This window comes from Microplitis demolitor, chromosome 1 (assembly GCF_026212275.2).
Source record: "Microplitis demolitor isolate Queensland-Clemson2020A chromosome 1, iyMicDemo2.1a, whole genome shotgun sequence".
In the NCBI taxonomy this organism is placed as follows: domain Eukaryota; kingdom Metazoa; phylum Arthropoda; class Insecta; order Hymenoptera; family Braconidae; genus Microplitis; species Microplitis demolitor.
The window spans coordinates 3,841,803-3,854,443 of NC_068545.1; the positions used below are offsets into that span (position 1 = coordinate 3,841,803).

Below are 12,641 nucleotides of genomic sequence, written 5' to 3' on the forward strand. Positions count from 1 at the left end.
TAAATAGTAGATTTATAAGAAAAAAAAAAAAAAATAAATCGTATCCTTAATTTACTTTTTTTTTTTTTTTTTTTTTAAAGTGTTAGCTTATAGAAATAGAATACAGCAGAGTCGACGACAGGCAGTCATTGTCGCAGGTCATGGGCAGTAGTCGACAAGAGAAGTAAGTATGCAAATTCGAGAGTACATTTATCTCAGTACCACGCCCATGTATTTCCTGGGAGCTTCCGGACGCATTGTCGGGAAATCGAAAGCACCCTCTTCTCTCTTCATCCACTTCCTCTTTCTCTACCTCTTCCACAACCACGACCACCTTCTCCTCCTATTTCTCTGTATTCACCACGTCCCCGACATCCACATCTACCGCGAGTTCATGCTGGCTCGCCGCGGCGCCACCCTTCCTCCAATGGCAACCACCCTATCCGATACTCGTGAGATTTATGAGTAAACTAGCCTCGATCCCCAGGGCTAATAGACCGGCAAGTTATGGGGCAATTCAATTTAATTTCGAAAATAAACAACCATCCACATACTTGTACTATATACATTAAATTTATTCCTTAATTTTTTAAATTCAAACCACTGAAAAAATACATATATATGTATTTGTTTCTGCTACATTCCTTCTTTAATAAGATTTTATTTAAAAAAAAATATTTCGAAATCCTTGTCTTGTATCTGTAATATTTATCCTAATATATTATACCATAATACTTTCTATACAAAATACGTTTTATTATTTATTGACAAGCAACACGTTTTATCGTGAATTTTTTATCATCAATATGAATTTTTATTCTTTCCATATTTTTTAAAAATATTTACTTTTGTCACACAGTTAAATTATTGTAATTTTTGCAAGCAATAAATTAAACTTTAATTTACTTCACGTATTAAATTTATAAGTGGCGTATTAACTACCGAGAATAATATTTAAACATGGATAAAAGACTCAACACAATTATGAAACTACACAATTAAGAGGGCAATTAAAACAAATATTACAAATACTTATTTTATACGAGTTGTTGTTAATATAATATTCCAAAGTACTCCTACAGTTTCTGTCATGAGTAAAAACTTTTTTTTTTTTTTACATTTAGTGAATTTTCAAAAATATATAAAATATGTCAAAAAACATCAATAAAAAAAATGAGTTATTGTAATTAAAAATTATAAAAGTGTAATAAAAACTGCGAACTATTAATTTGTAATAAATTTGCTCTTATATATTTACTGAATATTGTTTAAGTTATTCCTTACAGGTTCGGCTTTATTCGCCTTTTACCATATCGTGTATTTGATACCCGATTATATCCTAGCGCTGAGTCCCGGGCTCGAACACTAGACTTTCCTCTTGCAGCTAAATCCTTCCGATACTTTAATCCACATGAGTATAGCGGGCTACAATGTAATATTGTACAAGCGAAGTCCATTAAGTCGCATTTCATTAACCCGAAACTTCCCTTCAATCTTTACCCTTCCGACGAGCTACGCTGTCTCCTGCCCGATTCTATACATTTGTATGTGGCTGTGTATATTTATATATGCATTTTCCGTGTAGGTGTAAGAGCGCATGCGTGTAGTTTACTTTTTCAAGGAGGTAGCATTCGATAAGTCGGAATTTCTAGAAAATTATCACTCCTCCGTAGGCTAACTGTCCAAGTTAATAGAATTCATACTAATACAGAAATGGTTATTGTAAATATATGACAAGGACTCATATAAATTATAAGACATATCACTATATAATTATATTAAGACATATCATAATAGAATAAAGTTAGTTTTCATACATTATGTTTTGAGAATGGGCCCCATATTATTACGTCCTCCACCCATAGAAATCGTAGCTTTCAATGCTAACTACAGTCTTTGCGCTTAACAGGACAGTACTTCTGAAGACATTTCCCATATTTATGGGATCACTCTTCCATACTTTATAGTAACCATTCAGATAATTTTTTGAGGATCATTCCTATGTATCATGAAATCAATCAACAAATTGATGGCAAATTTTCTGAAATTTTATAGGAAAATTTTCTAAAATGTGCACTATTTCCTACATACGCGTAGAACTCGAGAGGAATGGAATGGAATTGAAACCTCACGATGTTAGAATTAACCTTGACAATAAACCAACCAGTGCCTGTTTGAATTTCGGTGAATTGACCGACGACCAGACTACGTGACAATTTGAATTTTTTAGGATTTTGATTATCGGTAAAAAAGAAAAAAGATTTTATAAAAATTGAGAAAAGCATTGTTTGAAATCGAACAACAGTATGATTATTTAAATTTTGACTGCGCATTAAATTGTTGATACACATGAAGATATTACATGGAGTGAATTTAGCTTCAGAAAATCTCATCAATCATATCTTCCTTTTGTTGTACATATTATGTGTAATGGTTACGTATACGGTATCCCTATACAATATGGCTGCTGCGAGAATGCGAAACATCTGATGCAGCTGTAGCACGTGTCGTTGATCGCACCACCGCCAGCTTTATATTCGATTTCACAGTCATACGTATTCGACTAGTCCAATTGTATATTTGAATGTGAAATTTGCATTTTCATCGGGTTTAAACTAATATCTCTATCTCTCATTCACATGCACTCACTCACTTACTCTGTTTACTTTTTTATCTGAACAATTCGCATTTGCATGGTTTAAAATAATAATTTATACCGAAAGATCTGACCAAAATTTTTTTACATATTTTTCTTTTTTTTTTTTTTTTTTTTCATTATTTTGAGTTTAAAAAAGAAAAAAATTACTATAGGAGAGGTAAACAAATATGTAATAAAATTAATACGAATGAAATGAAAAATTAAATAAAATTGAAAGAATCACTGACTGGAATGAAATACATTTATGAATGAGTAAAATGCATGAATGCGTTTTTTATGATCAATGTACTTTACAGTGCAATCACAAGCTACCTACAGAAAGACTCTTATCATCCATTGATCAAATGTTACTGTCTCGTCTTCACATTGTACTGCTTCAACAATTCGATTCTTTGATTTTTTTTATACGAATGTATGATAACAATGATGAAAAATTGCTCCTTTATGTCCCAACAATGATAGAAAAAAATGCTACAATTAAATTATAAAACAAATAAATTTAATTACTTTGGTTTTTTTTTTTTTTTTTTCAAGGCTTTAATTAAATTTGAATATTTTTGAAAAAGTATTATAAGCAATTAATAATAATTTATTTTCATGATCATCGAGTTTTTTTGCTACGCAAAATAAAGAAAAAAAAAATTAATGAATATTAATTTTTTTTTCTACAATCAGTCGACATGACGCGTTTGTATTAAAAAATTAAAAGTACATGCAAATGATTTATGAAATCATGAGATTAAATGATTATTTATATACATCATAAAGAACTAACTGATGATGATATGCAGTATCATGTTTTTAAAAATGGTTGTACTAATAATTAAAAAAAAAAAATGAATAAATAACTGAGTTGAAAGATTAAATTTATTTTCAAATGTAACTGATAAGTAATTGTGGTACTAATGAATTTATAAGATAAATTTTCTTTTAATTCTAACAAAATAACTATTTATTTTAAAGGCACTGTAGCGTCACGACGATGTGATGATTAAGATAAATTAATCGAATTTTAAGTGCGTGATCAGGTGGATGGTAATTGTGGTGCATGATAATATACTAACTATGCGTATCGATTAATTATTCTGTGGTATTATATATATATATATATACATAATACCATTCACACCTATATATCCCTACATATATATATATCTATATAAATGTATACACACACATCTAACATCTAATACATACGTACATATATATATATATATATATATATATATATATATATATATATATATATATATATATGTTCATGATTCATAATTCATTATTTGTGGTTATTACAAAATATATGTGTATTTAACAGAATATATGACTAACATATAATAATTTAGCCGTATGTCATGTCGGCAAATCGTGCATCTGTATGTTTATATGAAAAGTATGAGTAGAATATTCATCAAATTATCTGTTGTTTTATTCAATTGCATTTATTAATATCTAATTTATGTTCATTTAGTAAACAAATATACAAAATTAATTAATTAATTATTATCCAGTTTGTCTATTCTTAAATTGACATCCTATATTAATTTTTAGTGTATTATCTAGCTTACTTGAATAATATACTATGTGGTATAATTATTTTCTATAATTATCCCGCATTGAAACCTGCTTAGCTCAACAGTCTGGAACCAGTCGAAGCGATAAAATTCAACATCAGTGCATTTATAAATCAAACTAAAAGCCAGTTGTTCAATCCGAGATTTTATTAATCTGGGATTAAATTATTATCGCTAGTATATCTATATACTGTGAATATATATAGGTTTTCTATCAATAAAACTCAATACTACTAGTTTAATTAATTAAAATAAGCTGATTACTTTGAAGTTTATAAAATACGAATACAATTTTTACTGCGCTTGCGTGGAAAGTTTGAATTTCTTTAAAGTTAAAGGGTAAGAAAGAATAGTTTATCTGTGATAGAAAAATGAACAAAATAAAATTGAAGATGTTAAGGCGCGCATGCGCAACTTCTTTTTCAAACTAGGGCAAAAATTAAAACTATCCACCACTGCTGTGGCGCAAAATAGCATACACACATACGAAGGTTGGTATGAAACATCTCAATCCGCGTATTTGCGACCTTCATTTACGGATCATGTAGATAATTACCCACGTGAGTTAAATGTCGTACTTTCCTTTCCATGTGTGCAACTAACTATTTGATAAGACGGAAATAAACTCAGAAACTTAGCATACAGGCAGAAACTGCAAGTTTTCTGCTTCAGAGAAAGACCAAATGGTTTACTACTGGTACATATCATACTTGTTTAAAATTCTGCTTGTTTCAGTGCGCTAGCGTACGATAGTAATCCCCGAAAATTTCTTTAGAAAAAAAATAGTACATTACACACCAAGGGAGAAAAATAGGACAGGAATTTCAACTTTCCGCATAGGTATGGTGAAAAAATTTTTCTCATCGAAAGTTCTTCACATTGTAATTATTAATCACTCAAAAACGATAGAAAGTACTTGAAATTATTAAAGGCACCTAAAAAAAATGACGAGCCAAAGGAATTTTTCACCATATCTGCGCGGAAAATTTAAATTCCTCTCTTGTATGGAGGAAAGAAAGTCGATTATTTCTTTTATGAGAAACCAAATGCTGAAAATTTACGCATGCGCCATTCCTTTTACAACCAGACAAAAGTTTAAATTTTCAGATGCAGATCTGGTGAAAAATACACTTTTCGGAGGAAATAGGGACGTCCTAATCTGCATTTTTTCACCCTCGCTTTTGGCTTGGGTAGGAAATTATACACGCCGTTCGGAATCTGCTACTTTTTTATTAGGTATGTAGTATACTATTTTTGAGGTACAAGAGTGTCCCAAAAAATTTCTTTTTTGAATTAAAATTATGGTAAAATTACGATAAATTTAATCATGGCAGGTAAAAAAAAATAACTAATATTCAGTTCTCCAAAGCAAAGAAAAAAAATTAATTGTTTAATTAATGATAAATTTTCAAATTAAAACTGTGAAAAATCGCAATATTCATTTTTATAATTATGAGATGTAAAATACCCAAAAAATGTCAGGTGCAATGTCAATAATTAAATTAATTAATAAAATTTTAACAGTATAAAGATAAATGTTCAAGTATTTATTTACTGTACTTTTTGTCGGGCAAAAAACTCAAGCCATGATTCGCGTGTTCCTTGAGCTCTTTTCCACTTCCTTCCTATTCTTTTTTGGTACTACACTATACTCAAGCTACATACTACAGTATAGAATATCGCTGACACACAAAACATTCGCGTATTGCGTGTACTGCATACCCTGTATACTGAATTGTTGGCTACTCTACTGTATATACCCATATAAATACATAGATATACATTGTTGTGAACCGGTGAAACGAATCGCTGCACTTGTGCGAAAAACATATACTATTGGACACGAAAGTTCACTCACGCGATCACAAAAGAGATGTATAGACTTTCAATAAAAAATATATGAAAAAAAAGTAGAATAAAAGTAAAAAAAAAAACTATGTAGTTTAATTCTTTTTTAAATTAATTTATTTTTTCATTTTATTCCTAATTTACGGAATAATCGATTATAGGAATGGCAACCATACAAATGATGGTAGCCATGCCTATCTATATGGGTTTTATTTCTATACTATATCGTAATAACTCCGGTAAAATTGTAGTAATAATTACTATAGTAATTTTTACCGTAATATTATAGTAATAATTACTATGGTAACCATTACCATAAAATTTAGAAATGCCTCATATAATAGGAATCATTACCATAAATATAAGGTAATATTTACCATACTGTTACAGTAATTATTATTATCCATTTATGGTAACCATTATCATAAAATTTAAAAATGCCTCATATAATAGGAATCATTACCATAAATATAAGGTAATTTTTACCATGCTGTCACAGTAATTATTATTATCCATTTATGGTAACCATTACCATAAAATTTAGAAATGCCTCATATAATAGGAATCATTACCGTAAATATAAGGTAATATTTACCATACTGTTACAGTAATTATTATTATCCATTTATGGTAACCATTATCATAAAATTTAAAAATGCCTCATATAATAGGAATCATTACCATAAATATAAGGTAATATTTACCATACTGTCACAGTAATTATCATCCGTTTATGGTAACCATTACCATAAAATTTAGAAATGCCTCATATAATAGGAATCATTACCATAAATATAAGGTAATATTTACCATACTGTTACAGTAATTATTATTATCCATTTATGGTAACCATTATCATAAAATTTAAAAATGCCTCATATAATAGGAATCATTACCATAAATATAAGTTATTTTTTACCATGCTGTCACAGTAATTATTATCATCCGTTTATGGTAACCATTACCATAAAATTTAGAAATGCCTCATATAATAGGAATCATTACCATAAATATAAGGTAATATTTACCATACTTTCACAGTAATTATTATCATCCGATTATGGTAATCATTACCATAATATTATGAAAATATCTTTTTTATATTCTGGGAACAGCTGTCATAATGTACAGGGCTTATTTCTGTGTAACTATTATGGGAACTATTCGCATAAGTATGGTAATCATTACTATAGTTATAGAAACTTCCCCAAAATTATTAGTGTATATCCGACTTCGGAGTAATTATTACCATAAAGTTACGAGTTGATACTTCATAGACGTACTAGGAACTGTTACTATAATTTTCATTCCGTGTAGAGAATTTTCTGTTGATGAATTATCGGTAATATTTATAAATTTAAGAAATAGTGTAATATTTAATGCGATTTTTTATCAGACAATTTCAGGTAGAAGGTATGTCTTACAAAATGGAATAATGTCATTTTTTCTGTTATATGATCAATAAGATAGATGAGAAGTAGAAAGATCGGATTAAAACTCGATATGGTATTATAAAGGAGATATAAAATGTTTTTATAACTCGGTTTTTCTCTCATCCTTACTTATCAATTTTTCACTGTAAAAACTATACTTTTCCGAGAGACATATATTTATATTGAATGAAGATCGATGATATCCATAGATTCATAAAACTTTGAAAAACTAGTAGGTGTGTTAAGGTTAGTCTTTTTTAGAATACATAATCTATTTTAGTTCGCAAATTATGATTTATGATTGTAGAATTGAGTGAAAAAATAAATACCTGAAAATCGGAACGTTTTTCGCGCAACAAAACAAAAAAATTTGTGATTTAGCTGCTGAAAGGTGACTTAAGGACTGATTGGAGGTGGTTACAATTTTTGGCTGACAAGAAACATTTTAGAAATCTAAATCTAAATTTTTTTTTTTTTCATTTTTGCATTTTCGTTTTTGCAAAAACATGCAATGCAGCAAATACATGTATTTTTGTTTCGTGAAAAGCGTTTTAATTTTCAGGTATATGAAAAAATGGCATTTGATTACTAACAACACAAAACAAATTCAAAACTAAGTAAAAATTTGTAAAATAAGGCCTGGAAACGTTTAACCTTTAAAAATTGGTGAATGTTTTTTTTTTCGCTTTGACTCAGTCCAATTGAAAAAATAATTTTTTTGGCAACTGAAAATTGATCTTATTTTTTCAAATTCAAAATTAAGCTTAAGTAGAATTATCCCAAAAAAGGAGTTCAATTTAAAATAGTTTTTTTTTTTTAACTAAAGTTTTGGGTACTCTATTAAATCTGACCTTTCCGCTTATAATCAAATTAATTTGAATCGAAAATCAATTTGTTGTAATCGTAATAGTGAATCAAAGTAACGTGAGTAATCTATTTCAACTTAGAAGTTTAGTTTATAGTTCAATCACTTTGTGAACGAGGGACTTTGGATGTGAACAACGATGTGTATCTCACGGAGACACAAGCTGCTCTTCTCATTGAGATGACATGCGTCAACTTTATTGCTTCTCATACATAACACGAAAGCTATTTGGTGCTTAAACAACTTTAACTACTTCTACTGCAATAAGTTGTACTGAAGTATTACAAATTTCGTTTAAACTTAAATAGCAATCATTATTTCAGTGCGACGTTTTCTTTTGAGAACAAATATTCTCAATTATAAATACAGTAGGACCTCATTATAAGACTATTAGTTTCTCTATTAGTTTTTAGCGAAATTGAACAATATGATGTTGTCGTTAGAAATAAAGTTGAAACTAAAAATATTCAAAAAGGTTTTTTTCGTAGCAAAAAAAATTGAATTGTTAAATAAAAATAAAGATAAATAAACAAATAAGAGTTGTTTGAATATTAGTAAGTGGACAAACAAGTTTAATGAACGGCGGCAAGAGAAACTTGTAAAGTCAAACGAGAGAAGAAATGTTAGATAGTCAAAGTAATGTAATAGAATTTATAGTAAGAGCTTGGCAAGTGGAACTGGTCTTTGTGAAAAGCACTGGGTGTGGTTTCTGAAGATTTTGTCGTCCTCGTCATTATCTTAGTCTCCATTCTATAGTTCTCGTTGTCGTTTTGAGCTCCAAAAGGAACAATGAAACCACTGAAATCAGGTTGAAGGAGATTTAAGGACGGCATGGTGAATTGCAAATACAGAACCCTACGAATTTAAATAAACATAGAAAAACAATACACTATTTGTGTCGTCGCTTGATAGATAGATGTTTCGATGGACCATTCACATTTGTAACTACATATTATTTCTATGTTGATATAGAAATTTTTACTCTGTCAGAATAAGAATTTCCCTATGCGAATATAGAAAAGGTAGCCATTTTTTTCTCTCTGTACTCGTAATTAGAAAATGTCGATAATTCCTTTTATTAATTTGAAAAAACAAAGAAATAATTACTAATTTAAATATGACGATTTTTAGTATTAACGAATACAAAAATATATTTTCATGATGGTTATCAATTAAAAGAATTCTCGAATCGATAAAATTTTTTGGTTAAAAGTTTTTCGTTTTGTGCTCAGTTGAGAAGTTATAGAAATCGTTCACGATCATTTCAGGGTATGCATGAATACAAATATGCACGTGTGATGAAAATTTCATCTGACGATATCTTTTAAATCACTGGATCAATTTGAATTTTATAGTAAGTTGAAACTTTAAGTCAATTCAATACTAACTGGTTTATTGATTCTAAAATTTAAAATCAAATCATGACTAAACTATCGACTTCAAAATATGACGAGAAAATATCCTTAAGCGGAAATTGAATGAATTTTCTATTAAAAAAAAAAAAAAAAACACCATAATCAAATTCAAAATCTCTCTAGGTCAAACTGGGTAGACCCCCGCCTTCATTATTATCATAATTAATTAATTTTAACCTATATCTGAAAATGAGTTTATGTTTTTTAATTAAGAAAGTTAGATATAATAAAAATTAAATTAATTTTCATGCATTACAAATTTGTTTATATGTTATTAAATTTCGATTACATGAATAATAATTTAATATGCGTGTTAAAAAACCCCTTTGTAGATAGTAATTAATTTTTCCAATGACAGTATGCATGAAACATAAATTAGATCAAAGTGCAGAGTTTTTGTCATCATCTATAGAACGTTTTATCAACGTTATAACATGATACATGTTGTTTTAAAATATATGAGTTATTGAAGCTTTGATAGTTCTTTTGTATTCGTTTTGGTGGTAATTATCATCGTGGCCGGATGTTCCAATGAGCTTTGAATTATGCGAAACACGAACTGATGATCGATTGAGTTATTTCGGATGTATGCTCATATTCTATATCATCTCGTTGTATGTATGTATATATATATATATAGATACATGTGTATGACGTAGAAACAGTGGATGTGGGGTTGAAAACTCTCGTGAATCACAACAGACAGCCTAGATTCACAATTTACCAATCAGTTAATTTACTATTTTTTAGTCAACACTTTTGTCATTTTTGCAACGATAACTTGTAGCTACACAGTTTTGCATACAGATAGTATATATGTTGTAAAGCAGTCAATGTGCTACGAGATACTTGAAACACTCAATTTATAATTTTTCACTTAATTAAAATATAATTAAAAGGGTTTTTTGCCCACTCATTGAATGTTATGTTGAGTGTTTACTCTTGTTCATTCTGATAATTAGATTATAATTATAAACTATAATTATTCAAGTATTTGTTACCTTTGATCACATAAGTACTGCTTACTTTAACTGATACTATTATGTCACTAGTGCTCAGTGTGTAATTTAATTAAAAAGCTTCTACAAACATTTTATTAACAAATTTGTTAATAATTTTATGTCATGAAATAAATTTACTTAACTGTTACATACACCCTAATTTTTTATATTGAATGTTTTTGATTGATAATGAGTATGACGAGCAAATTTAAGTGCTTGTTTATTGTTAATTAATTTTTGTGCTTACATATATTTAAAAAATTCTAAATAACAAAAACCTGAGCAAAGATCGATAACTTTTTTTTACTGATACCGAAAATTTTTGAGTAATTTCTAAGAGCGGGGGGGGGCAAAATGGGCCCTTTAAGAAATGAGGGCCTATATGTAATATAAATGTCAGCCCATTTTACCCCACTCTCCCTTAATGGGAAAAGGGGGGACACTTAAAATTTTGAATATCCCGAATGATTTTAGAGCCCCCCCCCCCTTATCCTACTATTGAATTCTCTGCATATAATTACAAGTTAAAAATTTAATTACATGAATTGTTAATTAGAACAGCTGTAGTTAATTATATGCAAACATATATTTAATTATTTATTTTTTGATAAAATAAATAAACACCCGATAGGTAAAATTCGCTAATAATATATTTCTGAATATTTTGGTAGTAAAATAAATCATATTTAGAATTAAAATAAAAAAAATTCATATCTAATCTGATTAAATATTTTTTTTTTGAAGCTATGAAATATTCTCCTGAATATTTAATTTAAAAAAATAAATACCCATAAATGTTTTATGAATTTAAACTGAATAAAAATTTAAAAAATAAATATTTGTACAATATATTCATAAATTTTATCGTATCAACTGTGAGCTATAGGATTTATAGTGAGTATATAACAATTTTCATTATTTTATACATACATATAAATATATATATTTTATATATATTCTTGTGTCAATACGAAAAAATGATGATTGAATTGATTCTCATCGGATTTTACGTATTTCCAATATTTTTTAATCCATCAATTGAATATATATTGCGTGTATATATTTTATTTGTATGTCACCTATAATTCGATTATTTTTTTTTTTTTGTTATCGTTAAAAATTTGTTTTGTTGTTTTTTATTTTCTTGTTCGCAGTGTAATATTGACAACGCATCGAGAGGGAGCGACCTATTCTCGTGTCACGTCGATCATGACGAGAAAACTGGCCCTGGTGTGGGACGATCGTAGATGAAACGTCAAACTGACGGGATTCGATAAAGTATTTAACTTAATTATCGTACGTCATCATTTTATTTTCCTTTCTCTATCAATTATATTTTATTATTTTTTTCCCTTTTTATTCACTAACTTTTTGTGTAAATATTTTTTTTCGAATTATAACATTTCCTCAATTAATACATTTTTTATCCTATACTACTAATTCATTTTCAAAGAATTTTTTTTTATCCATTTATTAATCATTTTTATTTAATAATTTTAATTACTTGGAGTACAGACAAAAATTCGGGACGCGATGGAACTCTCCAGCAAGTAATTAATTGCTGTAAAAATTAAGTGAGGGCCAAATGGGCCCCCAAAACTAAAGGGGCCCATTCCCTCCTCTTTCCTCTATTAAGGGTGAGTGGGGCAAAATAGACCCTATGGGGGTAAAATGGGCTGACAATTATATTAAATACTAGCCCTCATTTCTTAAGGGGTCTATTTTGCCCTTCACCTTCCCCTATAATAATACCTAACTTTTGACAAAAATTTTACTAAAAAAAAAAATCGGTCTGTCGATTGACCCTGTGGGCCAGCCCTAAAATTTCCCGCCCATTCCGAGCTCCTTGAGCTCTTCGAGCTCGAAAATA

The 12,641-nt window shown here is 28.7% G+C and overlaps 1 protein-coding gene across 2 annotated transcripts in view; it reads right to left on the reverse strand.

The window, feature by feature from the left end:
• LOC103575029 (kin of IRRE-like protein 3) overlaps positions 1 to 12,641 on the reverse strand; it is a 239,046-nt gene that overhangs the window by 94,295 nt on the left and 132,110 nt on the right. The window lies entirely within an intron of this gene.